Source organism: Rutidosis leptorrhynchoides, chromosome 4, assembly GCF_046630445.1.
Source record: "Rutidosis leptorrhynchoides isolate AG116_Rl617_1_P2 chromosome 4, CSIRO_AGI_Rlap_v1, whole genome shotgun sequence".
NCBI classification, from domain to species: Eukaryota; Viridiplantae; Streptophyta; class Magnoliopsida; order Asterales; family Asteraceae; genus Rutidosis; species Rutidosis leptorrhynchoides.
This window is the reverse complement of record NC_092336.1, coordinates 340,685,592-340,704,136: the sequence shown is the minus strand read 5'-3', so window position 1 is coordinate 340,704,136 and position 18,545 is coordinate 340,685,592.

Genomic DNA, 18,545 nt, shown 5'->3' with positions numbered 1-18,545 from the left:
GTTCAACATGAAATAAGTTGCAAATCGTTCATAGAACCTTTCTGGATCGTCAATTAAACTTAAAACATCAAAACGAAGTTGAATTTTACGATTAACACACTGTTTGACTTTTGATGATTAGAACTTTGACTCTAAAATTGGAAATCAATAGTAAGAATTGAAGCTTTATATTTTACAGATAGTTTGAAATGAAGATTACAAAGACAACTTCATTATTACATTTTACATTTTATTTGGATTCGAGGTTTTTGGTAAAAGGTTTAAGAACAGAGATATCGGCTGAATGTTTTAAAAAAATTGATATCTTTAACTGATTTAAAAGAAGCTGGTTGTCAAATTGCTGTTTAATAAAGAAAGGATATTTAGATGTGTACATTACTACATGAGTTGATTGGTTTGTATATCTAATTCGCTCATTAATAATTGTGGCAGACAGAAATATTAAAAGATTGAAAATAGAAACATATTGATAACAGACTTTGTTGTATAGTTGAATGGAAATCGAATATAGTACCAATTATGAGCAGCAATTAACTAAAGTGATGGTGATGGTTAACTATTATGAGTTGTATCAGTATCATAACTCTGTCTGCAATAATCTGTGTTTAATTATTTATCTGCCATATATCTATTAATCTGATATATTTTCATACGTATTTATTTATAGATGTAAATATATATTATTAATAATTTAAATACTAATAATAATCTTAGTATAATCTATAAACAAAATGATATATAAAATAATAATACGATTAATATTAATAATAATTAATAATAAATATCATACTAATAATAATATTAATAATAATTATGATAATAATAATTGTTAATAAGAATGTTATTGATGATAATATTAATAGATTATATATATTTTTATTTTATGATAATAATAATAATATTGATAACTTATGATAATAATGCTGATTCTATTTGATAGTACCTAATAATAATACCAATATTAACATGTTACATGTTTCAATTTTACATAACAATATTAATAATACAGATAATAATATTAATACTAATAATGAAAGTAATAATATTAACATTGATATAATAATTTATTCATATCAAATCTCGTATATATATATATATATATATATATATATATATATATATATACTATATGTTAATTTAATACTAATAATAATACTGATATCAATATTAATAATGAAAGTAATATATTAATTATATTTTAACTCGTAATTAAATTTAATGTACTGATATTACATTTTATTAATTAACACCCATAATAACACATTGAACATTTAATATTTATCTATATTATATATATTATGACATACATATAATATTAGTTGTGTACTGAATTCATATATATTTATTTTATTAACATCTTAATTATTTTGTACATTACTTTACATATTTAATTCAATTAATTAAATAGTATTATACTAACTCAAAATAACATATATACATATACATATATATATATATATATATATATATATATATATATATATATATATTATCACACAATGTTCGTGAATCGTCGGGAATAGTCAACGGTCAATTGAATATATGAAACAGTTCAAACATTTTGAGACTTAACATTACAGACTTTTCTTATCGTGTCGAGATCATATAAAGATTAAGTTTAAATTTGGTCGGAATTTCCCGGGTCGTCACAATAAATACCTAAACAGTTGATATGACTAAGACCTAGGGCAACAATCAGACAAGAACATGCAATAGGCTTGGGTCATACAGTAAAGGCACTAACTAGATCTTAACAGCTCCTAAGTGGTCTCTTCGGAACAGTCAATAGGCATACTAGGTCATTCATGTTTCAATTCCTAGGTTCCGTGTCCTAAAAGTACATTAAATGCCTCTCGGGAACTCCGGCCATACCGAGTTCATAGAATCTTTAGATACAGTATAACCATGAGTCTTAATCCTATGAAGTAGCTAATTTCATATAGGTGGACAAGTCTTAATCACAACCTAAGTTGGTCAATCCTTAAGATGCTAGCATACAAATCTATCAGACTTCCTAGTTCAACATTATAACAATAACATACTATATTAACATAATTACGCTAACCCAAAACATCTATCATGGCAACATACAGATAAATTAAGCTATCTTGGCAATATCGGAACGCATTATTAAACATAAAAGATAAGAATACATGTTTAATACAAAAGACAAGCGTTTCGGATAAAAACCTGAAAAGGCCGAACTAATCTGCCCGGGATCGCAGGGACTCGTCGGGATATCCTCCAGAAAATAAAAGCTAAGCTAACTACTGCTAAAAACTAACTAAAATATTGAAAATGTAAATTGAATTGCAAGTTGAATGTGTCTTGGAATGAATGGAGAAAGGCCCTTAAATAGGCTTGGAAATCTGCCAAATACGCCTGGCAGGCCGTATGGCAGTCCGTATGGCAGGGCGTATTTGGCAGCCCGTATGGCTGGTAGTGAAATGTCCCATTCTTATTGATTAAAAACGTTCCATATTAATTGATTTCGTTGCGAGGTTTTGACCTCTATATGAGACGTTTTTCAAAGACTGCATTCATTTTAAAACAAACCATAACCTTTATTTTATCAATAAAGGTTTAAAAAGCTTTACTTAGATTATCAAATAATGATAATCTAAAATATCCTGTTTATACACGACTATTACATAATGGTTTACAATACAAATATGTTATAACGAAATAAGTTTCTTGAATGCAGTTTTTACACAATATAATACAAGCATGGACTCCAAATCTTGTCCTTATTTAAGTATGCGACAGCGGAAGCTCTTAATTATCACCTGAGAATAAACATGCTTAAAACGTCAACAAAAAATGTTGGTGAGTTATAGGTTTAACCTATATATATCAAATCGTAACAATAGACCACAAAATTTCATATTTCATTATACATCCCATACATAGAGATAAAAATCATTCATATGGTGAACACCTAGTAACCGACATTAACAAGATGCATATATAAGAATATCCCCATCATTCCGGGACACCCTTCGGATATGATATAAATTTCGAAGTACTAAAGCTTCCGGTACTTTGGATGGGGTTTGTTAGGCCCAATAGATCTATCTTTAGGATTCGCGTCAATTAGGATGTCTGTTCCCTAATTCTTAGATTACCAGACTTAATAAAAAGGGGCATATTCAATTTCAATAATTCAACCATAGAATGTAGTTTCACGTACTTGTGTTTATTTTGTAAATCATTTATAAAACCTGCATGTATTCTCATCCCAAAAATATTAGATTTTAAAAGTGGGACTATAACTCACTTTCACAGATTTTTACTTCGTCGGGAAGTAAGACTTGGCCACTGGTTGATTCACGAACCTATAACAATATATACATATATATCAAAGTATGTTCAAAATATATTTACAATACTTTTAATACATTTTGATGTTTTAAGTTTATTAAGTCAGCTGTCCTCGTTAGTAACCTACAACTAGTTGTCCACAGTTAGATGTACAGAAATAAATCGATAAATATTATCTTGAATCAATCCACGACCCAGTGTATACGTATCTCAGTATTGATCACAACTCAAACTATATATATATATTTTGGAATCAACCTCAACCCTGTATAGCTAACTCCAACATTCACATATAGAGTGTCTATGGTTGTTCCGCAATATATATATAGATGGGTCGACATGATAGGTCGAAACATTGTATACGTGTCTATGGTATCTCAAGATTACATAATATACAATATAAGTTGATTAGGTTATGGTTGGAATAGATTTATTACTAACTTTCACGTAGGTAAAATGAGTAGTTTTTATCAATCTTGTTTTACTCGCCATTTCTTCGTTTCTAATCCGTTTTGAGTGATTCCAGTGGCCATGGTTTCATATTGAACTTAAATTTATGAATCTAAATAGAAAAAGTATAAGTTTATAGTCAGAAATACAAGTTACAAGTCGTTTTTGAAAGAGGTAGTCATTTCCGTCGAAAGAACGACATCTTGATGACCATTTTGAAAAACATACTTTCACTTTGAGTTTAACCATGATTTTTGGATATAGTTTCATGTTCATAAGAAAAATCATTTTTCCAGAAGTATAGGTTTTAAATCAAAGTTCTTCTTAGCTTTTAATTATCCCAACCAAAACAGCCCCCGGTTTTACTACGACGGCGTATATCCAGTTTTATGGTGTTTATCGTGTTTCTGGGTTTTAAATCATTAAGTTAGCATATCATATAGATATATAACATGTGTTTAGTTGATTTTAAAAGTATAGTTAGAAGGATTAACTTTATTTGCGAACAAGTTTAGAATTAACTAAACTATGTTCTAGTGATTACAAGTTTATAACGTTGAATAAGACAGCTTTTTATGTATGAATCGAATGATGTTATGAACATCATTACTACCTCAAGTTCCTTGGATAAACCTATTGGAAATGAGAAAAATCGATCTAGCTTCAAAGGATCCTTGGATGGCTTGAAGGTTCTTGAAGCAGAATCATGACACGAAAACAATTTCAAGTAAGATTTCCACTCAAAATAAGATTGTTATAGTTATAGAAATTGAATTAAAGTTTGAATATGATTATTACCTTGTATTAGAAATATAACCTACTGTAAGTAAGAAAGGTTTCTTGATCTTGGATGATTACTTGGAAAGGATTTAGAAAACTTGGAAGTAAACTTGCAATCTTGGAAGTATTCTTGATTTTATGAAACTAGAACTTTTGGATTTTATGAAGAACACTTAGAACTTGAAGATAGAACTTGAGAGAGATCAATTAGATGAAGAAAATTGAAGAATGAAAGTGTTTGTAGGTGTTTTTGGTCGTTGGTGTATTGATTAGATATAAAGGATATGTAATTTTGTTTTCATGTAAATAAGTCATGAATGATTACTCATATTTTTGTAATTTTATGAGATATTTCATGCTAGTTGCCAAATGATGGTTCCCACATGTGTTAGGTGACTCACATGGGCTACTAAGAGCTGATCATTGGAGTGTATATACTAATAGTACATACATCTAAAAGTTGTGTATTGTACGAGTACTAATACGGGTGCATACGAGTAGATTTGTTGAGGAAACTGAACGAGGATGTAATTGTAAGCATTTTTGTTAAGTAGAAGTATTTTGATAAGTGTCTTGAAGTCTTTCAAAAGTGTATGAATACATATTAAAACACTACATGTATATACATTTTAACTGAGTCGTTAAGTCATCGTTAGTCGTTACATGTAAATGTTGTTTTGAAACCTTTAGGTTAACGATCTTGTTAAATGTTGTTAACCCAATGCTTATAATATCAAATGAGATTTTAAATTATTATATTATCATGATATTATGATGTACGAATATCTCTTTATATGATATATATACATTAAATGTCGTTACAACGATAATCGTTACATATATGTCTCGTTTCAAAATCATTAAGTTAGTAGTCTTGTTTTTACATATGTAGTTCATTATTAATATACTTAATGATATGTTTACTTATCATCATATCATGTTAACTATATATATAACCATATATATGTCATCATATAGTTTTTACAAGTTTTAACGTTCGTGAACCACCGGTCAACTTGGGTGGTCAATTGTCTATATAAAACCTATTTCAATTAATCAAGTCTTAACAAGTTTGATTGCTGAATATGTTGGAAACACTTAATCATGTAAATAACAATTTCATTTAATATATATATAAACATGGAAAAGTTCGGGTCACTACAGGCAGGCCGTATGGTGAAGGCACTTGGTGGGGTGTATCTGGTAGGGCATATCCATACTGGCAGGCCGTATGGCAGGGCGTATGGCAAGTTGTATGGTGTGCTGATCTTTCCTTAATTCACTGGATCATAACTTGATTTCTTGTCTTTCACCGTTTTCGTCCTAGAATCTTCGTTTTAGCTCCGTTTTACTTGATTCTTTTTGCATCGCCTTTGTAATTACTTAATCTACAAAATCAACCGAAAAAGCGATAATTTTTCTGACAAAGTTTTAATCTTTATTGTTTTAGGGTCTGATTTAGGGGGTAAAAACGTGACTTTTTGCCCGATATCAAATACCCCACACTTAGCTTTGCTTGTCCTCAAGCAAGAAAGCGGGAATATCAGGATCTTTCTAATAGATTCTTCCTTGCATTACCCGTAGATGTTTTTATTATGCCTTCATCAGAAGTCGGCACATCTTTCGAAAGTATTAGAAAAAGTTTCGAGCTTCTTTGATTTGGCCGCTAGATTTCAATTGCGTCCATAGTGGAAAAGGCGTACTTTCCAACTCTTGGATGTAGAGTATACATGATCAGGCTCCTCACTGACAGATCACTCATATCACTCAAGTGTTTAGTGTAGTGACCCGAAATTTTCTGAAACTTTCTATGATTATATGTTTAATGAAAACTATATTTACATGATTAAATATTTCCAACATGTTAAGCAATCAAACTTGTTAAGACTTGGTTAATTGAAACGAAAATTTTGTAAACGTCTGATTACCCAGTTTGACCAATGATTCACGAACGCTATAAGTTGTATATGACATGATGATACATAAATGAATAAATATATATGTTTAATATGATATAATCATCATCAAGTATCTCTTAAAAAATAGTAACAATAAGTTATATACTTAAAAAGGAGACTATTGACGTATGAAACTCGAAACGATACATATAACGATTATCGTTATAACCACGTCTTACTAAATATATATGAAGCATATTAATACATTGTTATATTATAACATGATAATATGATAATTAAATATATCATTAAGTGTATTAACAATGAACTACATAAGTAATACAAGACTACTAACTTAAGGATTTCGAAACGAGACATATATGTAACGATTATCGTTGTAACGACATTTAAATGTATATAACATATTAAGATATATTAATATATCATAATATCATGATAATATAATAATTTAAAATCTCATTTGATATTATAAAATTTGGGTTAACAACATTTAACAAGATCATTAACCTAAAGGTCTCAAAACAACACTTACATGTAACGACTAATGATGACTTAACGACTCAGTTAAAATGTATATACATGTAGTGTTTTAATATGTATTCATACACTTTTGAAAGACTTCAAGACACTTATCAAAATACTTCTACTTAATAAAAATGCTTACAATTACATCCTCGTTCAGTTTCATCAATAATTCTACTCGTATGCACCCGTATTCGTACTCGTACAATACACAGCTATTAGATGTATGTACTATTGGTATATACACTCCAATGATTAGCTCTTAGCAGCCCATGTGAGTCACCTAACACATGTGGGAACCATCATTTGGCAACTAGCATGAAATATCTCATAAAATTACAAAAATGTGAGTAATCATTCATGACTTATTTACATGAAAACAAAATTACATATCCTTTATATCTAATCCATACACCAACGACCAAAAACACCTACAAACACTTTCATTCTTCAATTTTCTTCATATAATTGATCACTCTCAAGTTTTATCTTCAAGTTTCAAGTGCTCTTCATAAATTCCAAAAGTTCTAGTTTCATAAAATCATGAATACTTCCAAGATTGCAAGTTTACTTCCAAGTTTTCTAAATCCATTCCAAGTAGTCATCCAAGATCAAGAAACCTTTGTTACTTACAGTAGGTTATCTTTCTAATACAAGGTAATAATCATATTTAAACTTTAATTCAATTTCTATAACTATAATAACAATCTTATTTCGAGTGGAAATCTTACTTGAAATTGTTTTCGTGTCATGATTCTGCTTCAAGAACTTTCAAGCCATCCAAGGATCCTTTGAAGCTAGATCCATTTTTCTCATTTCCCGTAGGTTTATCCAAGGAACTTGAGATAGTAATGATGTTCATAACATCATTCGATTCATACATAAAAAGCTGTCTTATTCAACGTTATAAACTTGTAATCACTAGAACATAGTTTAGTTAATTCTAAACTTGTTCGCAAATAAAGTTAATCCTTCTAACTAGACTTTCAAAATCAACTAAACACATTTTCTATATCTATATGATATGCTAACTTAATGATTTAAAACTCGAAAACACGATAAACACCATAAAACTGGATATACGCCGTCGTAGTAAAACCGGGGGCTGTTTTGGTTGGGATAATTAAAAGCTAAGAAGAACTTTGATTTAAAAGCTATACTTCCAGAAAAATGATTTTTCTTATGAACATGAAACTATATCCAAAAATCATGGTTAAACTCAAAGTGAAAGTATGTTTTTCAAAATGGTCATCAAGATGTCGTTCTTTCGATAGAAATGACTACCTCTTTCAAAAATGACTTGTAACTTGTATTTCTGACTATAAACTTATACTTTTTCTGTTTAGATTCATAAATTTAAGTTCAATACGAAACCATGGCCACTGGAATCACTCAAAACGGATTAGAAACGAAGAAATGGCGAGTAAAACAAGATTGATAAAAACTACTCATTTTACCTACGTGAAAGTTAGTAATAAATCTATTCCAACCATAACCTAATCAACTTATATTGTATATTATGTAATCTTGAGATACCATAGACACGTATACAATGTTTTGACCTATCATGTCGACCCATCTATATATATATTGCGGAACAACCATAGACACTCTATATGTGAATGTTGGAGTTAGCTATACAGGGTTGAGGTTGATTCCAAAATATATATATATAGTTTGAGTTGTGATCAATACTGAGGTACGTATACACTGGGTCGTGGATTGATTAAAGATAATATTTATCTATTTATTTCTGTACATCTAACTGTGGACAACTAGTTGTAGGTTACTAACGAGGACAGCTGACTTAATAAACTTAAAACATCAAAATGTATTAAAAGTTTTGTAAATATATTTTGAACATACTTTGATATATATGTATATATTATTATAGGTTTGTGAATCAACCAGTGGCCAAGTCTTACTTCCTGACGAAGTAAAAAATCTGTGAAAGTGAGTTATAGTCCCACTTTTAAAATCTAATATTTTTGGGATGAGAATACATGTAGGTTTTATAAATGATTTACAAAATAGACACAAGTACGTGAAACTACATTCTATGGTTGAATTATCGAAATCGAATATGCCCCTTTTTATTAAGTCTGGTAATCTAAGAATTAGGGAACAGACACCCTAATTGACGCGAATCCTAAAGATAGATCTATTGAGCCTAACAAACCCCATCCAAAGTACCGGATGCTTTAGTACTTCGAAATTTATATCATATCCGAAGGGTGTCCCGGAATGATGGGGATATTCTTATATATGCATCTTGTTAATGTCGGTTACCAGGTGTTCTCCATATGAATGATTTTTATCTCTATGTATGGGATGTATATTGAAATATGAAATCTTGTGGTCTATTGTTACGATTTGATATATATAGGTTAAACCTATAACTCACCAACATTTTTGTTGACATTTAAAGCATGTTTATTCTCAGGTGAATATTAAGAGCTTCCGCTGTTGCATACTAAAATAAGGACAAGATTTGGAGTCCATGTTTGTATGATATTATGTAAAAACTGCATTCAAGAAACATATGTCGATGTAATATATTTCTATTGTAAACCATTATGTAATGGTTGTGTGTAAACAATATATTTTAGATTATCATTATTTGATAATCTACGTAATGCTTTTTTGATAAAATAAAGGTTATGGTTGTTTTAAAAATTAATGCAGTCTTTGAAAAATGTCTCATATAGAGGTCAAAACCTCGCAACGAAATCAATTAATATGGAACGTTTATAATCAATATGAACGGGTCATTTCAGTTGGTATCCGAGCGTTAGTCTTAGAGAACCAGAAAATTTGCATTAGTGTATCTTATCGAGTTTGTTAGGATGCATTAGTGAGTCTGGACTTCGACCATGTTTTCTTTAAAAATGATTAATTAACATGTTTGATATTGTGTGATAGATGTCTACCTCTAGCACAAATCCCATTGACTCACCTAATAATAACGAAGAGTTGAATATATATATTGGACAGATTCACAAGTTCCCGAAGAAGAACCGGAAGAAGAATCAGAACCGGAAGAAGAATCAGAACCGGAGGAGGAAATAGAACCGGTGGGGGAAATAATAAAATGGTTAAGTAAAAGAAAATCCTCAACCAACCGACCAAGGTTAATTATGGTCAATGGTGTTTCCGCCAAGGAAGCAAAATATTGGGAGGATTACCAATTCTCCGATGAATCGGATTCCGACGAGAATTCCGATGATGTTATAGAAATTACCCCAACTGAATTTAAAAAGGCAAAAGAAAATAATAAGGGAAAGGGTATAAAAATAGAGAAATCTAATTCCAACCCCGATGAACTTTATATGTATCGTCAACCCCCGAAGCCCTTAAGTTGTAACAATGACCCGGGAACCTCTAAACCACCAGGTTTTTCTAAACCATTGTGGAAAACGACAGCTCGTATTAGGGGAACATCATATATCCCTAGAAACTTGGAAAAATGAACCAAAACCAAAGAAGAAGAAATGAGCGAGTCGGAATAAGATAGTTGTATTCGTATGGTGTAATATATGTAATATAGTGTGCTTATGCTTTATGATATATCTAAAAATTGCTTGTATTAATAAGTATTTTTTTTATGAATCTAACTCTTGTCTATTTTACCGTATAAAAACACAAAATGGATAGACAACCCAATATTTTAAGAGACCTACCCGGAGACATGATTGATGAAATCTTGTCTAGAGTCGGTCAGAATTCTTCGGCACAACTATTTACGGCGAAATCAGTTTATAAGACATTCGAAGAACATTCCAAGAATGTCTTGGTTTATAAGAGACTTTCGTTTGAAAGATGGGGGATATCACATTGGGAAACCCATAAGTTACGATGTGTTTAGTTTGACGCATATATTGCGGGGAACCCAAATGCTATTTTACGCAACGGGTTAAGAAATTATTTTGACTCAATGTATCCGAATATAGGACTTCATGATTTAGAAAAAGCGGCTAACATGCAACATAAAGAAGCATGCTATGCTTACGGGTTAGTAATGTTCGCTTCTTACCAAAGTGAGAAAAAGAACATCGGGCTACAACTATTAAACAAAACGTTCCCACAAGTAACGGAGTCGGTAATTGGGGTAAGAAATGAGGTTTTTAGGTTATTATGAGACTGTTGGTCATTACGTAACCCTCGTCCCTTTGATGACGTTACGACACGCTGTCTTATCAACGGCCATAACGGTTATGTTCCACAAGACCAAGGATGGGAAGTAGTCCTAGTAAAACCAGAATGCATGACTTGTTTCTGGACGTATGAATTACGTGTCTTTATTGCCTTTGCTGAACGACTTGTGTACTAGCTAGAATTATCTTCACAACTATCTTGTATCAAAGTTATTGTGTGCTATATTTCATGCTTTATGTAAAATAAGCGGTATTTTAAGTTTGTAAAATATTGTATAAAAGTTTGAACGCGAAATATTATTATAATCAGGTTTTCATATAGAATTGTAGTAGTTGAATTGTATATTAGCTACTAAGTATGAACTTAACAGGTAGGTACTACCCGAATTTAAACTTATAAAATGCTAATATGAAGAAAAAGCTTTTATAAATGAGTTCATATTATGCTACGAAATACTATTAACTACTCTTAATATTCTGTATGATTAACTTGTTCCATTTGACTATTTTGAAGGAAATGGCACCGACTACTCGACACACCGTGAATATGAATGAAGAGGAATTCCGTACTTTTCTAGCTTCAAACATAGCCGCAGTACAGGCTGCGCTACATACCAACAATAACCTTGGATCTAGCAGTACAGGAAATCGTGTAGGATGCACCTACAAAGAATTCACTGCCTGTAACCCGTTGGAATTTGATGGAACCGAAGGACCGATCGGATTAAAACGGTGGACGGAGAAGGTCGAATCGGTGTTTGCCATAAGTAAGTGTAATGAAGTGGACAAAGTGAAGTACGCTATGCATACCTTCACAGGTTCTGCGTTAACATGGTGGAATACCTCTCTAGAGCAAGTGGGACAAGATGATGCGTACCCACTACCGTGGTCAGCATTCAAGCACTTGATGAACGAGAAGTACCGTCCCAGAACCGAGGTCAATAAGCTCAAGACAGAACTTAGAGGGTTACGAACCCAAGGATTTGATATTACCACGTATGAAAGACGATTCACAGAATTGTGCCTATTGTGTCCGGGAGCGTTCGAAGATGAGGAAGAGAAGATCGACGCGTTTGTGAAAGGATTACCGGAAAGAATCCAAGAAGATATAAGTTCACATGAGCCCGCCTCCATACAACAGGCATGTAGAATGGCTCACAAACTAGTGAACCAGATTGAGGAAAGAATTAAAGAACAGACGGCTGAAGAGGCCAATGTAAAGCAAGTCAAAAGAAAGTGGGAGGAAAACGGTGATAAGAATCACCAATACAACAACAACAGCAATTACAATAATAATCGCAACAATTATCCCAATAACCGCAACATCAATCGCAACTAAAACAAATGGCCCAACAACAACAACAACACCAACAACAACAACAACAACTACAACAATCATCCCAACAACAATAACAACCGCAACACCAACAACAATCAGAAGCAGCTATGCCAAAGGTGTGAAAAGTATCACTCGGGGTTCTGCACCAAATTTTGCAACAAGTGTAAAAGAAATGGTTATAGCGCGGCGAAGTGTGAGGTCTACAGACCAGGGGTTAATAGAACGAAAGGAACAAATGGTGTCGGAACGAGTAATGGTGGAGCAAGTAGTGTCGGAGCAAGTTATGCCAATGTAGTTTGTTATAAATGTGGAAAACCGGGCCACATTATTAGAAATTGCCCGAACCAGGAGAACACGGATGGACAAGGCCGCAGAAGAGTTTTCAATATTAATGCGGCAGAGGCACAGGAAGACCCGGAGCTTGTTACGGGTACGTTTCTTATTGACAATAAATCTGCTTAGCTTTATTTGATTCGGGTGTGGATAGAAGCTATATGAGTAGAGATTTTTGTACTAAATTAAGTTGTCCATTGACACCGTTGGATAGTAAATTTTTACTCGAATTAGCAAACTATAAATTAATTTCAGCAGATAATATATGCCAGAATCGAGAAATTAAACTGGGTAGCGAAATATTTAAGATTGATTTGATACCAGTAGAGTTAGGGAGTTTTGATGTACTAGTTGGCATGGACTGGCTGAAGAAGGTGAAAGCAGAGATCGTATGTTATAAAAATGCAATTCGCATTGTATGAGAAGAAGGAGAACCCTTAATGGTGTACGGAGAAAAGGGCAACATGAAGCTACATCTTATTAGTAATTTGAAGGCACAAAAACTAATAAGAAAAGGTTACTATGATGTTCTAACACACGTCGAGAAAGTACAAACTGAAGAAAAGAGCATCAATGATGTTCCCGTCGCAAAAGAATTTCCCGATATATTTTCGAAAGAATTACCGGGACTACCTCCACATTGATCTATTGAATTTCAAATAGATCTTGTACTAGGAGCTGCACCAATAGCTCGTGCTCCTTATAGACTCGCACCCAGGATGAAAGAACTGCAAAGCCAACTGCAAGAACTATTATAACGTGGTTTCATTCGACCAAGCACATCACCATGGGGAGCTCCTGTTTTGTTTGTCAAGAAGAAGGATGATACATTTAGGTTGTGTATTGACTACAGAGAGTTGAACAAACTTACCATTAAAAACCGTTATCCACTGCCGAGAATTGACGACTTATTTGATCAACTACAAGGCTCGTCGGTTTATTCGAAGATCGATTTACGTTCTGGATATCATCAAATGCGAGTAAAGGAGGATGATATTCCAAAAACTGCTTTTAGGACGCGTTATGGTCATTACGAGTTTATGGTTATGCCGTTTGGATTGACTAACGCACTAGCTGTGGTTATTACGAGTTTATGGTTATGGTCATTACGAGTTTATGGGCCATATCTTGACAAGTTTGTCATTGTTTTCATCGATGACATACTTATTTACTCAAAGAATGATCAAGAGCACGAAGAACATTTGAGAAAAGTGCTAGAAGTATTGAGGAAAGAAAAACTGTACGCTAAGTTTTCAAAGTGTGCATTTTGGTTGGACCCGGCAAAGATCGAAACCGTTGAAAAGTGGGAAGAAAAACCCTTGACTGCATTAACGCATAAAGGGAAGAAATTTGAATGGAAGGATGAACAAGAGAAAGCGTTCCAGTTATTGAAGAAAAAGCTAACTACGGCACATATATTGTCATTGCCTGAAGGGAATGATGATTTTGTAATTTATTGTGATGCATCAAAGCAAGGTCTCTGTTGTGTATTAATGCAATGAACAAAGGTGATTGCTTATGCGTCTAGACAATTGAAGATTCAAGAACAAAATTATACGATGCATGATTTGGAATTAGGCGCGGTTGTTTTTGCATTAAAGACTTAGAGGCACTACTTATATGGGGTCAAAAGTATTATATATACCGACCACAAAAGTCTTCAACACATATTTAATCAGAAATAACTGAATATGAGGCAGCGTAGGTGGATTGAATTGTTGAATGATTACAACTTTGAGATTCGTTACCACCCGGGGAAGGCAAATGTGGTAGCCGACGCCTTAAGCAGGAAGGACAGAGAACCCATTCGAGTAAAATCTATGAATATAATGATTCACAATAACCTTACTACTCAAATAAAGGAGGCGCAACAAGGAGTTTTAAAAGAGGGAAATTTAAAGGATGAAATACCCAAAGGATCGGAGAAGCATCTTAATATTCGGGAAGACGGAACCCGGTATAGGGCTGAAAGAATTTGGGTACCAAAATTTGGAGATATGAGAGAAATGGTACTTAGAGAAGCTCATAAAACCAGATACTCAATACATCCTGGAACGGGGAAGATGTACAAGGATCTCAAGAAACATTTTTGGTGGCCAGGTATGAAAGCCGATATTGCTAAATATGTAGGAGAATGTTTGACGTGTTCTAAGGTCAAAACCTCGCAACGAAATCAATTAATATGGAACGTTTATAATCAATATGAATGGGACATTTCATTTAGGGTGTCCTATTCTAGTTGTATTGTCGCACAGAAGCCAGTCGTGTAACAGTTCTCATCATAGGCTTGGTAAAGCATCGATATCTCCACCAGTTAAGTAAGGACGGCACTGATCTTCTTCCTAAGCACTCTTTCAAGAGGAAGACAGGTTATAGGTTTGGTTGGAAATTTATGAATTTGGTGAAAGGTATCCAGATCTTTTGATTTGAGAGAATTGATAGACTTGGATTCTTCAGAGTATCCATTTTGGATAGATAATGGATGAGAATTCCGTAAAGGTTTTCTTCGGAAGAGGCGGATGTTGTTAAGACTTTGTCTAGAATTTTCTTTTGCTCTTCCAGCATTCTTCTTCAGGGCATCTCCTTGGGTTTCTTTTTGCCTTGTTAGAGACTTTGCTCTTTCATAAACACATTTTTTTTCGGCATACCCTTTCTTCATAACTTTTGTCTTTCGATCCTGGTGCCCAGAGAGGAAGTGATAATCCACTGAAAATAGGTCTTTAACCTATCAAAAATAATCAGGGGTTCAGAATCTTTCGACTAGTGCTTTTGAAGCAAATTAGATCGATCTATCTCTTCAGTAACCTCTGGATCTTTGGATGAATGGAAAGGGGAATGAAATGTGAATGGTGTATTTTGGGAGTGAATTTGGGGTGAATATTTCTGATTCATCAACTCTTTATGTGAGTTGGTCGGTTTAAAATTGCGTGGAGTGGAAACGGAAACGGATGGCTTTTTGTCTTCTCAATTCAGAATGATTTCAGAAGGAGTATCGCACCTGCACCACGTATGGTGCTTACTAACCATTGGCCTTGAAACGTATGTCTGAACCATGTTCTAATTTGAACCGCACACCGGCACGTTCAACAATTGAAATAACAAAGTACTGTAGATTTGATAGGTCATACAGATACTTTGGGTCCAAGATTCCTCACTTTTTAGAGTAGGGGTCATGCTTGATCATGCGTAGCCTTTAACGTATTTTCTTAAAAGAAATCTTTTGACACAAAACATTAGTTTCAGCTTGATCGTTCCGTTCTAATAAATGTTCCGAAAACCGATTTCTAGCAATTTTATTAGATCTTTTGGGCAAAAACAAAGTAAGAATTTTTCAATATTACCCAATATCCATTGCTTAATTACTTTTGAACAAAAGAATTTTCAAAACCTGGCGTTTTATGGTTAGTTGACTTTAAAACTTTCGACCTTAAAAACCTTACCCATTACCCCACACTTAGAAGAACATTGTCCCTAATGTTCTCTAGAAAGAGTATTTTGATACTTTATAAATCAAGGACATGACTTCTAAAATTCTAAGTTAGTTGCGGGGGTCACCCCACACTTAGAGATTTTAGTGCGTTATAATTGAAATAGGATTGAGGAAAGATTACTTCCCTATGGTCGTGTTACTTTCCTAGTGCTGGGCCTTCCTATGTTCAATCTCCTACATACCAGTCTCTTTTAATAATATTTCTGCATGAAGAACAAGAAAGAGAAAGGCAGCATTTCCACTATATATAATTTCTAGTACAATGCTTCAAAAAGATAAAAACTAAAACATAAAATAAAGATAAAATAGTCTATCGGATACTATCCTGGTCAATGCTGTGTCGGCTCTGCAAAGTATCTGAGGACGTCATCATCCTCCAGGATCGGCAAGTGCTCGAAAGGCTGCCCTATATCCATCTCAGGGCCGAGTAGAGAATCTAGACATAAGTCTGTCAGTATCTCCAGGTGGGATAGGTCTGGGAAAAGCTCCTCGTCAGGTATGCTCCCAGTAATATCAAATTCCTGGGCCTTTGGCGGCTCCACTAAAATAGGAATAGTGACTAAATGATAACCCTCTGGCAACTCAATAACTGGAACTGGCGGCGTGATAGGGATAGGAGTAGCATGTGCAGGCATAGCAGCTGAGGCAACGGAGTGAACTGAAGCTGGTGTGGAATGCCCGGGCATAGACCGTCGTGTCGGCTGAACACGGCGTGCTAGCCTAAATGAAGATGGGCCCAGAGTATTGCATGGCATCCCCTCACGCTGGAGGTATGTTCTTAGTGCCTTGTAAAGTCTTTGCTAATCTCTGAGTAGTGCCCATGCAACATTAGGATCACTCAACATAGCTCCGTAATGGATCACCATTTGTGGCTCATGCGTATCTGGCAACTGTGTATGCTCGGCCGATCTCCTGGCTAGACGTCTAGATCGTCGGACGGGAGGAGCTGGCAGTGCTGTGCTGATATCTTCCTCAACGCTCTCTAATACTAATCTCATTGGGCCTAATTGCCCTGTTGATGGCCTGTTCTGATCAGCACTGCTTCCGAATGAGTAAACTACAGGAGTCCTCCTCCTACGAACGGGAATGTAAGCTGATGCTCCTGAACTTGGCATTGCACCTAAACACATTCAACAACTTGTAAGCACTAAGCGCAAGTATGGCGCTTAGTTGTTAGTACAGAAATAATATCTTAAGACTGAAAATAATTGAAATGAAAATAATAAGAAATAAAAAGGATAAGCAAGGGGTGCTTCCCAAGAGCACCTTGTTTATCAAGTCGTTACAGCTCGACTTTTCCTTGCTAGATCTTCCGAATGGATCAAAGGATAAGAGGTTCTCCTCCTTATCATGGTCTTCTAAATAGGCTTTCAATCGGTGGCCATTTACCTTGAAATTACCAGTAGGTCCTTCCAACTCCACGGCTCCGTGTGGAAAAGCGTGTACATGTTTGTATGGGCCACTCCATCTTGATCTAAATTTTCCCGCGAACTTCTTGAATCGAGAATTGAAGAGAAGAACTTTATCTCCAGGGGCGAACTTTGTAGGGATTAATTTTGCATCATGCGTACGCTTTGTTCGTTCCTTGTAGATGTATGATGTTTCATATGCTTGGTCTCTCAATTCAGCGAATTCGTTCAATTGCATCTTCCTATGTCTTCCGGTAACTGAGGGATCGAGGTTGCAGGTCTTCAGGGCCCAGAGAGCTTTATATTCGAGTTCCAGCGGAAGGTGACAAGCTTTTCCATAAATCATTCAGTAGGGTGTAGTTCCTAAAGGATTCTTGTAAGCAGTCCGGAATGCCCACAGAGCATCATCTAGTTTTTCGGCCCATTTATTTCCATGATGGCCGACAGTGCGTTCTAAGATTCTTTTGAGTGCTCTGTTCGTGACCTCTGCTTGTCCGTTGGTCTGCGGATGATAGGCAGTGGACATTTTGTGGGTAACTCCATATTGTTGCATCACCTTCATAAACTGAGTGTTACATAAATGTGTGCCTCTATCACTTATTATTGTACGGGGAGCTCCAAATCTGTAGAATAGTCTCTTTAGGAAATTTGTGACGACTTTGGCATCATTAGTTGGAAATGCTTGAGCTTCGACCCATCTGGAGATGTAATCTACTGCTACGAGGACATATTCTTTCCCGTTAGACTTTGGAAATGGGCCCATGAAGTCTAATCCCCATATATCGAAGATCTTGCAAGCTTAGATATTAGTCTGAGGCATCTCGTTCT